This window comes from Diabrotica virgifera, chromosome 5 (assembly GCF_917563875.1).
Source record: "Diabrotica virgifera virgifera chromosome 5, PGI_DIABVI_V3a".
Taxonomy (NCBI): domain Eukaryota; kingdom Metazoa; phylum Arthropoda; class Insecta; order Coleoptera; family Chrysomelidae; genus Diabrotica; species Diabrotica virgifera.
In genome coordinates, this window is record NC_065447.1 from 62,117,436 (window position 1) to 62,130,466 (window position 13,031).

The 13,031-nt window shown below is 32.7% G+C and overlaps 1 protein-coding gene across 1 annotated transcript in view; it reads right to left on the minus strand.

Annotated features, from left to right (window-relative positions):
• Nucleotides 1-13,031, minus strand: part of LOC114340598 (DNA topoisomerase 3-beta-1) — a 303,957-nt gene that overhangs the window by 151,622 nt on the left and 139,304 nt on the right. The window lies entirely within an intron of this gene.

Below are 13,031 nucleotides of genomic sequence, written 5' to 3' on the forward strand. Positions count from 1 at the left end.
TTTAATGCCAATGACTTACATTGATATAGATATAATTAACTGGACGGTAGAATAAAATTACTTGGCCTCTTATGACAAAACATAGAACTGATGAGGACTTAAAAAATATATAAGTGAAGCAAGAGACCCTAGCTGTCAGGTACAGTGTATGGATTTTCCGTGTTTTCCCTGTCATACACAGGCAGTGAAAAGAGCCATAAATCTCGTGACTGTGTCATCTCGTAGTGTATGTGGTCTTGTTAGAGCAAAGATTTCTTCCCAAAAGATCATGCCCAAGTTTGAGACAAAAAACCATTTTATTTAAGTATCAAGATGAATATTGTAACTAAAGAAATCTTATAGCAATGTGTACATATAGCAATTATAGCAATGTTAACTGTTATTAGAAACAATATTTGACTAATAAATGTTAGTTACATCACCAGGTTAAATATAAAAAATATTTGAAATTTTCTGTATTTTTTGTTAAAAACCTATCTTTTCAAAGCTCTTGCGACACCTCAAGATGTAAACCTAGAACAAAAATATTTAGTAGTTTTATTGTAGACATAACAAGGTAACTTTCGAGTGCTATTAGAAAGTTCCATGAAAGAAAAAATGTTTTTCCTATCCTTTCGTTCCACCCTAATGGACAATTAGTGAGCCTACCATTTTGAATGCCTAAAAAAACTAAATACAAAATACTTTTATTAAAATACTTTTGTTTTTTCCAGGTTTCATTGGCCAAATTGAAAACGCAGCTTTGGGTTTGGGCGATAATGCTGGAGCATTTGGATTAGGCTTACTTAGTCAAATTGCTGCTGCATTCGCTGCCAGTGGCAGCACCACCATATAAAATGTAATATCAGAAGTTTGTAACATAATACCAGCAAAAAACAAAAAAATGCAATATAAAAAGTATACAGTGTGTCAATTTAAAAACTTACAATGGCTATATCTCACGAACAAAAGCTGATATCAAAAAATGCTTGAAACCGTTTCTAGGATAGTAAGGGGGAACTAAAATGACATGAAAGAGAACTCACCCCCATCAACCCCCTAGGCCCCACCCATCACAACCAAAAAAGTTTAAATTGCAAACCCCTACTTGTGATGCATCATTGAAAAGGCTATAAAAAATGCTATCCAATGGTATAAATAATAATTATACAGGGTGAAGCAATAATGGTGAAACTTTTGCTTAAATGAAAAATTTACTAAGGTTTTGTTGAATTACAAATTGATTAAAAATGTCAATTAAGTAAATATTTAATGTGAATTCCGTTGTTTGGTAAACAATAATACAGCCTATTTTCAAATTCTGCACGAAATTTGGCAAATGTTCTAGTAATAGGGCGACATGCTTGAGTAATTCTTTCTCGCAATTCCCCAAGTGATGCAAGTTGAGTTTTATAAACAACTGATTTAAGGTAACCCCATAGAAAAAAGTAATATACTATCCTACTATAAAAAGTACCATCCAATGGTATAAATAATAATTATACAGGGTGTTAATATCAGCTGGCTTACTATGACTTTTGTATTTGTAATGCTATCTCCCGGACTATTATTTTAAATGGTAAATGTCCGCTCGAACTTTTTTTTGTTGAATTAAAACTTAATTTGCTATTTTTGCCTTAAATCAGTTGTTTATAAAACTTAACTTTTGTCACTTGGGAAATTGCGAGAAATAATTACTCAAGCATGTCGCCCTATTACTAGAAAAACATTTGCCAAATTTCGTGCAGAATTTGAAAATAGACTGTATTATTGTTTACAAAACAACGGAACCCACTTTGCACATTTACTTAATTGACATTTTTATCAAATTTGCAATTCAACAAAACCTCATGAAATTTTTCATTTAAGCCAAAGTTTCACAATTATTGCTTCACCCTGTATAATTATTGTTTATACCATTGGATAGCATTTTTTATAGCCTTTTCAATGATATATCACAAGTAGGGGTTTGCAATTTAAACTTTTTTGGTTGTGGTGGGTGGGGCCTAGGGGGTTGATGGGGGTGCGTTCTCTTTCATGTCATTTTAGTTCCCCCTTACTATCCTAGAAACGGTTCCAAGCATTTTTCGTTTTCAGCTTTTGTTCGTGAGATATAGCCATTGTAAGTTTTAAAATTGACACACTGTATATTAAATATGTGAAAGCAAATTTTATATTTTTTATATAACGGCTATTAGAAGTTAATACACAAAATCTTCAAACTGACAATTCGAAATAGATAAGAGGAACAAACTTGTATAAGTTATAGTTATGATAGAACAATGTTGTTCTGAAGCTATTTCCTTGTGGCATTTTTCTAAGTAACTATTTAGATGGGAAATAAGCCACAATTAAATTGAAAAAAATAATTTTATTAACGTTTCGACTCCCAAATCGGGTGTCGTTGTATTTTGTATTTTGACAACGACACCCGATTTGGGCATCGAAACGTTAATAAAATAATTTTTTTCAATTTAATTGTGGCTTATTTCCCATCTAAATAGTTAATTATGATAGAACAAGGTCACGAAACAATATACACTAAGCATCAAAATTACCGCACCACCTTAAAAAGGGACAATTTTGATGTCTTGTATTTCCTAAACCTGTTGTCCGATTTTAGTGATTTTTTTAAAATGTTATAGCTTTATTCTTCAAGAATATCGATGTAATAATATTGTTGCTAAACAGACAAGTGTCATTGAATACCGGGTGTAACGATAGTGTGTTTTTGATAGTTTAATAATAATATTGAAATTAAAACTCAACCGTAGCCTTAGGCTTTTTTAACATTATGCTTTTTGATTCATTCGCTTATGTTGGATAATAAAAAAGTTAGGTATAGTACATTCTTTCACGGTTTTTGCTCTAAATTTTAAAGAACCGCTTGGATTGACATGAAATTTGGCATACGTATAGCTTACATGTCAAAGAAAAAAAATGATATTGTGCCGATGTGTGCTTTTGCCCTGGGGGTGACTTTCACCCCCTCTTGGGGGTGAAAAAAAATATGTCCAAAGTAATTCCGGAAATGGGTAAACTGACTAATTTTAAGTAACTTTTGTTCTATAGAGCTTTTTCGCCAAGTCAACACTTTTCGAGTTATTTGCGAGTGAATATGTTCATTTTTCAACAAAATAACCACATTTTTAGACGGTTTTTCGCAAATAACTCAAAAAGTAAGTATTTTGTCGAAAAAAACGTTCTTAGCAAAAATATAGCCTATAAAAAAGTAAAAAAATGGTGTACGCATTAGGTCTCTAGATCTCGTAGAACCAGAGTTATAGCCAATGAAAATAGATTCATATTCACCAAATTTCAAATAGAATATTTCGACGTGAAATATTTAAAAAATTAAGCACTTTTTGGGAAAAATCCCTTATAACTTTTTTAAAGTGTTTAAAAAGAGCTTTATTTTTGTTGTTACAAAAAGTTTCTAGCATTAAATTTAAGCAAGTTACGCTCAAAATAAAGTTGGTCCCTTTTGTTTTAGCAAAAAAAATCGGGAAGAGCACCCCCTAATTAGCAACTTAAATGAAATTAATCGTTACCGCTCCACAAACTATTTTACTTATGTTGTGTTTATATGATCTGTAAGTTTCATTGATTCAAAGTGCTTATTTTTGAAAAAATTTGGTTTCAAAGTAAAATTTTTAAAAATTTTAATTTTGAAAAATATGATTTTTTTCAAAATAACTTAAAAATTGTTAGAGATACCAAAAATCTCGAAAAACAAAAAAAGTCAGCATTGCTTTTCTGAATATCATGTATTTTTTTGTTTTTCTGTTGGACAAAAATTGATTCAGATTTGGTGTTTCTAAATTTGCATACATTCGTGATCAGTGACTCGTTCAACCCCTTTTAACTACAGCCTTTTCATTAATAAGGACTTTGAACCGATGAAACTTACAGATCATATAAACAATACATACACGAGTCAAGAAACTTGTGAAGTCGTAACGATTAAGTTCATTTAAGATACTAATTAGGAGGTAACTTTCTCGATTTTTTTACCAAAACAAAAAGGGACTAACTTTATTTTGAGCGTAACTTGTTTACTTTTGATGCTAGAAATTTTTTTTATAAAACAAAAATTAAGCTTTTTTTAAACACTTTAAATAAGTTGTAATGAGTTTTCCCCGAAATGTGCTTCATTTTTGGTTATTTCACGTTACAGTATTCCATTTGGAATTTGACGAATATGAATCTATTTTTCATTAGCTATAACTCTGCTTCTACTAGGTATAGAGACGTGATATATACACCACTTTTTTTAAATTTTTTACAGGCTATATTTTTGTTAAGAATGTTTTTTCGACAAAATACTTACTATTTGAGTTATTTGCGAAAAACCGTTTAAAAGCGTGGTTATTTTGTTAAAAAAATGAACATATTCACTGCCAAATAACTCGAAAAGTATTGACTTAGTGAAAAAACTCTATAGAACAAAAGTTACTTAAAATTAGCCAGTTTATCCATTTCCTGACTTACTTTGGACGAATATTTTTTCACCCACAAGAGGGGGTAAAAACCACCCCCAGGGCAAAAGCACATATCGGCACAATATCACTTTTTTTCTTTGACATGTTAGCTATGTGTGTGCTAAAATTCCATGTCAATCTAAGAGGTTGTTTAAAATCTAGAGGTTTTGCGATATTTTACCGTTAAAGAACGGACTAGTACTTTAACAACAAGCAACGTTCTTCATCAATACAGGGTGTTTCTAAATAAGTGCGACAAACTTTAAGGAGTAATTCTGCATGAAATAATAATGACCGTTTGTTTTATAAACATATGTCTGCAAATGCTTCGTTTCCGAGATACGGGATGTTGAATTTTTTCTTAAAAACTGATAATTTATTTATTGCTCTAAAACCGGTTGAGATAAAATATGCAAATGAAATTTGGTAGGTTTTAAGAGGTAGTTATTGCGCATTTTTGGCGTACAATTAAGAATTTAATATTCACCATTGGCGTGCATACGGGTAATATGACCGGGTAATATGAACCGTATACACGCCAATGGTGAATATAAAATTCTTAATTGTATGTCAAAAAATGCGCAATACCTACCTCTTAAAACCTACTAAATTTTATTTGCATATCTCAACCGGTTTTAAAACAATAAATAAATCGTCAGTTTGTAAGAAAAAGTTCAACAACCCGTATCTCGGAAACGAAGCATTTGCGGACATATGTTTATAAAGCAAATGGTCATTATTTTTTCATGCAGAATTACCCCTTAAAGTTAGTCGCACTTATTTAGAAACACCCTGTATTGATGAATAACATGGCTAGTTGTTAAAGTACCTAACTTTTTTATTATCCAACATAAACGAATGAATCAAAAAAACAGAATGATAAGAAAGCCTGAGGCTATAGTTGGGTTTTAATTTCAGTATTTTATAAACGCTAGAATATTCCACAGCGTGATGCGATCTTTGAGAAAAAAAACACAGTTTGATTGGTACACCCGGTATACAATGAAAATTTACCTGTTTAGCAACAATATTATTACAGTGGTATTGTTAAAGAATCAGGCTATAACATGTTCAAAAAATAAGTTAAATCGGTCAACAGATTTAGGAAATACGAGACATCAAAAATGTCCCATTTTTAAGGTGGTGCGTTAATTTACTATTCTTCTATAAAGAAAAGAGATATCTTCTTATAGATAAGATAAGTTACTATCTCATAATAATTAGAGAAACAAACAAGTAAGGGAAATAAGTAAATAAGAGAAAATAAGTTGACCGTAACGTATATCATTTTTGTGTCACATATGAAGTGTATTTTATTTTACTTTTATTTATTTACGAGAGATGTTGATTTGCGTCTCAAAGGTGAATTATTGCATTCGCGGTACATTCGCGGTAATTTCCCTTAAATAAGGCAGCCTGTTAGTGTTTGATTCAGAGTTCTGACTACATAGCTCCATTGATAACGCCTGAGAGGCAGAAATAGCTGTCTGGAGATGGTGGTCAAACTCTGAATTAAATAAAAACAAAAACTACCTTTTCTCTCAATTGAATAAATTTGATTCACAAAGGAGATAATAAAACTAAACTTTTAATAATCAATCATAACAAAGAAATAAGATTAAATAACAAGAAGAAAATCAGATCATAATAATACACAAAAAACCAAAGTAATGATCATCGATAATCGATACAAACAAAAACAACAGAACAGAGACAAGCAACATGGCAGAGTACGAATTTAATTACTTAAGCTCCGTCATCACTAACAGTGGAGGGTGCGAAGACGAGATCCATCAATGCGTTACAGTGGCCAAATAATAGGCAACAGTCAACTCATAAAAAAATGGAAGAACAGTGACATTACAAAAAGTACAAAATTACGCCTCGTTCAAGCATAATACCGGGTGTCTACTTATATTTTCCCCATTTTAACTGCCTGTAATGGTAGGGGAGCCCAAGAGGGGATTTTTGCAGTTACTTGAGCGCGTCAGATTATCATATGGGGAGAAACCTGGCACCCTGCAGATGTACCTCTACCATATATTGGCTCTTAACACAGAAGAGTTCGTTAAGGGGGGCCCGAAAAAAAAATCTATCCTTAAAAAACTCGAAAATGTCACATTAAGATAAGGTAAGTTAAGTACATGCAAAACAGTGTATATTTAAAAAATCTGACGATTTGAGCGGGGCGTAAGGAAATGGGCGAGTCATAAAGTTTCACAAGAAAAAAGGGAATATTTCGGAAAAAGGGAAAAACTAAAAAATATGTGCTCAATATTTTTTAAAAATTTATCGAATGATACCAAACACGACTTCCCACGGAGAGGGGGGGGGGGGGTTAAATTTAATATTTTAAACTAAAAGGGAAGTTCCCTAGATTGGCTGTATACCATATAGTTAAAAAACTCTAACACGAAGTAAAACACTTCTATTGGTATATTTATTAAAATTTAAAAAATCCCAATGGATTGAGTAAAATATGTCCAATTCAGAACGTTTTAAGACCTATCGGCCCATCATCAGTGAATCTACAATAAAATAAGTAATCCCACTATTAAAATTGAAAGATGGTTGAAATTTTGAAAGCTAGAAAAGTGTGGTTAGATTACTTACGTGCATACTTGCTAAATAGCCCCACAACCAAACAATGGTTGAATTTTTAATTCGATTTACATTATTTAAAAATAATATCAAACGGGCTAAACGCCGATGTTACAGGATATAACCTAAGGGAACATGGTGAGTTTTTGGTAGGGTTTCACCATGTTCCCTTAGGTTACATTCTGTAACATCGGCGTTTAGCCCGTTTGATATTATTTTTAAATAATGTAAATCGAATTAAAAATTCAACCATTGTTTGGTTCTGGGGCTATTTAGCAAGTATGCACGTAAGTAATCTAACCACACTTTTCTAGGTTTCAAAATTTCAACCATCTTTCAATTTTAATAGTGGGATTACTTATTTTATTGTAGATTCACTGATGATGGACCGATAGGTCTGAAAACGTTCTGAATTGGACATATTTTACTCAATCCATTGGGATTTTTTAAATTTTAATAAATATACCAATTAGGTACATAGAAGCGTTTTACTTCATGTTAGAGTTTTTTTAATATTTTAAATACGAATCCCGCGATATTTCGCGAAATGAACATCAGATCGAAAAACTGTAAAATATACTTATTTAATATTTTTGAAAAATCTATCGAATGGCACCAAACACGATCCCCACGGAGGTGGGGTGGGGGGTTACTTTAAAATCTTAAATCGGAGCTCCCATTTTTTATTGCAGATTTGGATTCCTTACCAAAAAATAAGTAACTTTTATTCGAAACATTTTTTCGAATTATGCATAGATGGCGTTATAATCGGAAAAAAACGATTGTTGGAAATGGAAAATTAAATTAAAAAATGGCAAGCGTCCACTAAAATGGAAAACGTTACCTAACTTTTTTTGGTTTTAGGACCTACTCTTCACAACCCAATAGGTCCCCAAAGCACTCCAGTGACTGCAAATTTAGCATACTTTGCTCCCCTACTATAACTTCTAAACGGCTCAAGATAGAAATATGTTTCGCTGAAATGTTTTATTTTAGTAAGTTTTGTTTGAATGGATTGAAATTTTTATATCGCTTTCAATTACGAAAAAAAAAAAATGCCGCATTTTTGAAAAAAACGTTGTTGACTTTTTTTTAATGGAACACACAGTATATTATTTTGTAAATTGAAAGAACAATCATTCACCTATCCAGCGATATAAAAATTTTTAAAATCAGTTTCAAATGACTGAGTAATTAAGTTTTAAAATGAGAGGTGCAACTTGGATATCACATACCTAAATAACATAATAGTTATTAAGGTACCAAGGGTATAAGGATAATAACGGTTGAGGTCAATGGTGTATAGACCGAGGGCCTTCGGCCCGAGGTATATACGTTGACCGAAAGCGTTATTATTATAATACCCGTGGTGACTTCAACGTTTAATGTCCGACTAAATTCTTCTTTATATACAAAAAATTTGAATGAATTTTGAATTAATTAGTTTTCAAATAAGTACATTTACCAGAAATAGTCGTAACGTAATTGTGGTAACCATAGTTTTACTTAGAGTTTTATTTTTCAACTTGACTTTATTTAACTCGTTATTTAAATTTAATAGGCCCTAGGGCGTTATTTTTCAATAACACGCCCTTGGGCGTTATATCGTACTTAATAGACTTCGAAATAATGTCATTATTTGTCAAATAATAGACCAGTCGGACATTAATATGATTAATATGACATAATTGATTAATATGACATGATTAATAGGACATAAATGAAGTGTATTTTGGTGCCAAAACCACCCAGTATCAAATAGTCTTAATCGTATTCGTTTAACTGACCAGATATGCCCAACGTCCTACATATAGAACGCCTGAAGCAAGTCCGATCCTGTCTCATTCTTGCCCAGTAGCTAAATGCTGACTACAGGTATGTAATCGATCTCTAGGAACCACCCGATGTAGTAAAATATTACATATAATAGTCTCCCGTTTTATACCGCTCACGTGGCTTTGGGAGTATAGCAGGGTAGTCTGCTATATCTAGGGCCTACGGTATACAAGGAAGGTAACAGGGCCAGTGCTACGCTTCAATCGCCTATTATTACCCCTGGTTTTACCCAAGGTACTCATTTTATTCAGGCTGAGTCGATCTGGGGCCTATAAACATTTTAAAAATGTCTAGTTGTTCTTGCCGGCGCGGTGGTAGGATTTGAACTCCGGACCACCGGCACGGGAGCCAAGCACACTACCGCTTAGTTACGCCGGTCCACGACTAATATAAAACGACTATTAGTTACACCATAATATTTGTGTAGTTAACATCAAAAATTGTGTAAATTTGAAAATGACCGAGTATGGTGTTTCGTTCGTAAAGTAAAGGGGTCATCCATTAATCACGTGATTTTTTTTTGGCATTTTTTTAACACCCCTCCCCCTTGGTGAGACATGGCGAGGTTTAAGACCACCTATTGTGACATTTCCTGATTTTTTATGATCCCCTCCCCCTTTAGAACCTCACGTGATTAATGGACAAAGCAAAATTTTTATTTTAAAACTATTGTAACAAACTAATTCCTTACGATACGCCCCTGGAGGGTGACTGTAATTATGATCGTCAAACGACACATGCTTTTGCAAAAGTTCTGTGTTTTGGGAAGTGACCTAAATAGCGTGTGTGTGGTCTACTCTGACCGTAGTTTTTATCTTTAATATTTAGCAGATGCTAATAGTTTTGGTCCGAGAGCTGTGAGACATTTTTGAGTAGGTATATTAGGCAACCTGAAATTTTTTCAGGTGACTCTTCCATGATAGTCTAATACAAAAATGCCGGTCTGGCTGGAGGGTAGCGGTTATTTTCCCCAAAAATCACCCCCCAAATTTAAAAAAAAAAAGGGTAAGCATTGATATTACAAAAAATATCATTGGCGTGACTTTAAACTAAATTTAAATATTTAAATATAAAGAAAATAAACAGGCCAGGCGATTTGAGGGCGATTTTAACTCTGCAAGATACTTGCATGGGCGCCCCAGGATTATTTTCAGGGGATGCATCTAAACTGAACTTCAGAAGATTTCATCTGGATCTGTACATACTATTAACGAGTATAAAATATACAACTATACATGCATAGCTATGTACATTTCTTCCGGACAGGGGGGTGCAATTGTTATTTTGACAGGGTATTTTTTAATATTAAAAATAAATATTCTAAAAAAGACAGGTTTTTTTTGTGTAACTTTTCAACTGCCAGGTGAAACAAATAACGCGTGCATGTGAATGAAAAGGGCTATAAGGGGTAATTCTTCAACATCTAACGGAAATGGATGGATACTAACAGATTTTGCCAAGGAATTAAAAAATATTAAATTTAGGTAGTTAAATTTTTAATTGAACATTGGTCTACAGAGGAGATGGTGCCTTTTATTGGTAATTTATTAATAAATTTAAATTATGATTTATGTGATTCGTATGTTGTAAATACTGATTATAGAAATGTCGATCGGTGACAACATAACCTGCGAAAATCACGAAGAAGCCGACACGAAGATAGTTCATCACGTATGTAAGCTTAATACATTAGCAAAGACCAATATGTTCTTATTAAAACTTCTGATACAGATGTTTTGATAATCATGCTTGGAAATATGGATCATCTCCAAAGTGACGATCTAGAGATTTTTATGGAGTATGGTACTGGAAATTTTAAAATATACATAAATATAACGAAGCTACATACGGAATTAGAGCCATCTTTATGTACGAGATTGTTTGCCTCAATCAGTTTATGATCGCTATAGTTCATCAGCGAACCAAAGAGAATTTCAGATATATTGCTGAGGGTAAGCTTACATACATGTTTTTTTATATAACTGAAATCTTTTTTTTAGTTAACTCAATTTTCTGCTTCTTCGTGTGCCTCATCCTTTCATAACAATGGCGATCATCACGGCCCATTTTATTCTCTCTGCAGCGATTCTGAAGAGTTCTATTATTGTTTTTAACACTCCACTACTTTAAAATTTTCAACCAGGATAGGCATCGTCTTCCCGGTTCTCTTTTTTCTAGCACTTTTCCTTATATAACCAATCACATCACGTTTTTTATTTCTTAGTATATGACCAAAGTAGCTCATTTTTCTTTCCTTCATAGTGTTGAGTATTAATTTTTCCTTTATCATCTTTCTTAATGTTTCCGTGTTTGTTATGTGTTGTGTCCATGATATTTTTTATATTATTCGATAACACCGTATCTCAACAATGGCAAGTCTTTTTTCAGATGCGCCCGTGATTGTCCAGGCTTCGACTCCGTATAAAAGGAGAGAGAATACGTAACAACTCAATTAATTAATCACTAATTAATTTTTAATTAATTCTAAATATATATTACAGATCATGTAGAAGAGGAATCTGAGTCTCGAGTGGAGTCTGACGAAGAAGAAGAGAATGAATATTTAAGCTTAGATGAGGAGTTTGAAGAAGTAGTACAAGATTCGGACACATAATTAATTTAGTTTATAGTTTTATGCTTCTCTACCTATATATTTATAATAATAAATTTGTCTTTTTCTGTCATATTTGCGAAATCTATTGTATAGTACGTATTATTTTCCTTTAATTAATAAAAAGTTACTTAAGAAACTATAATATATAATTACTCAAACGTTTCGAGGCACAACAACATGGGTATCGCCAGGTCGCGTGATTTTTCTCGAGCGAACGGACTCTCTCAGCTACAATATAGGACGCAAACAGCTATCGGTATACGCTCTTTCTCACACTGCTGCTTACCTATAGCGCTTTTCATATACATGCTGGCGTAATTTGTTTAATCACCTGGCAGTTGAAAAATTTCACCAAAAAAACCTGTCTTTTTAGAATATATATTTTTAATATTAAAAAATACCCTGTCAAAATAACAATTGCACCTCCCTGTCCGGAAGGAATGTACATCATAGCTATGTATGTATAGTTGTATATTTTATACTCGTTAATAGTATGTACAGATTCAGATGAAATCTTCTGAAGTTCAGATGCACCCCCTGAAAATAATCCTGTTGCGCCCATGCAAGTATCTTGCAGAGTTAAATAAAATCGTCCTCAAATCGCCTGGCCTGTTAATTTTCTTTATATTTGAATATTTAAATTTACTTTAAAGTCACGTCAATGATATTTTTTGTAATAACAATATTTACCCTTTTTTTAACTTTGGGGGGATTTTTGGGGAAAATAACCGCTACCCTCCAGCCAGACCGGCATTTTTGTATTAGGTTATCATGGAAGAGTCACCTAAAAAAATTTCAGGTTGCCTAAAATACCTACTCAAAAATGTCTCACAGCTCTTAGGCTATTAGTTAGCTTTCAGAGTTTGTATCGTAAACACGAAAAAACACCATTCGATCGTTTATCGTGATTTTCATTGTAATCAACCCTAAAACCTGAGTTTAATCACCTAATAACCTTTATACTATATAAATAATATTTTGATAAGTGCATTTTAACGTAAAAAGAAGTATATTTAGCAATATAGGATAGGTAATACTAATGTACACATATGTTATGAAATATTTTTGAACCTCTTTTCCACAGCGTCCTACATGTAGGACGTTGGCACATAACAGTACTACATACATAACTTTATTTTTGCGTAAATTACATGCTTTTATACAAAATATATCAATAATTTAGCATATGTCATGTATATTAATTTACACTTCCAGGGGTTTTTCTCTAAATGATGCACTGGCTATGCTGGAGGACGAGGAAGATATGATAGAGAATGTTGAGTCATTGACTATTTTTCCACCAGAAAATGCCACGGATTCTCAAACTGATGAAGATTCTGGTGACGAAGACACGCTTACAATAAACAATCTACCTGCTAAACAGCTTAGAGCGTCTGCTGAAATAAATTTTCATAAATATAATACAAGGCAACACATTTTCTCTGATACAGAAGATGACACAGATGTCCCATCAGTGGAAGAATATGAAACGCCATCAAAGAGAACAAAAACAATAAAGA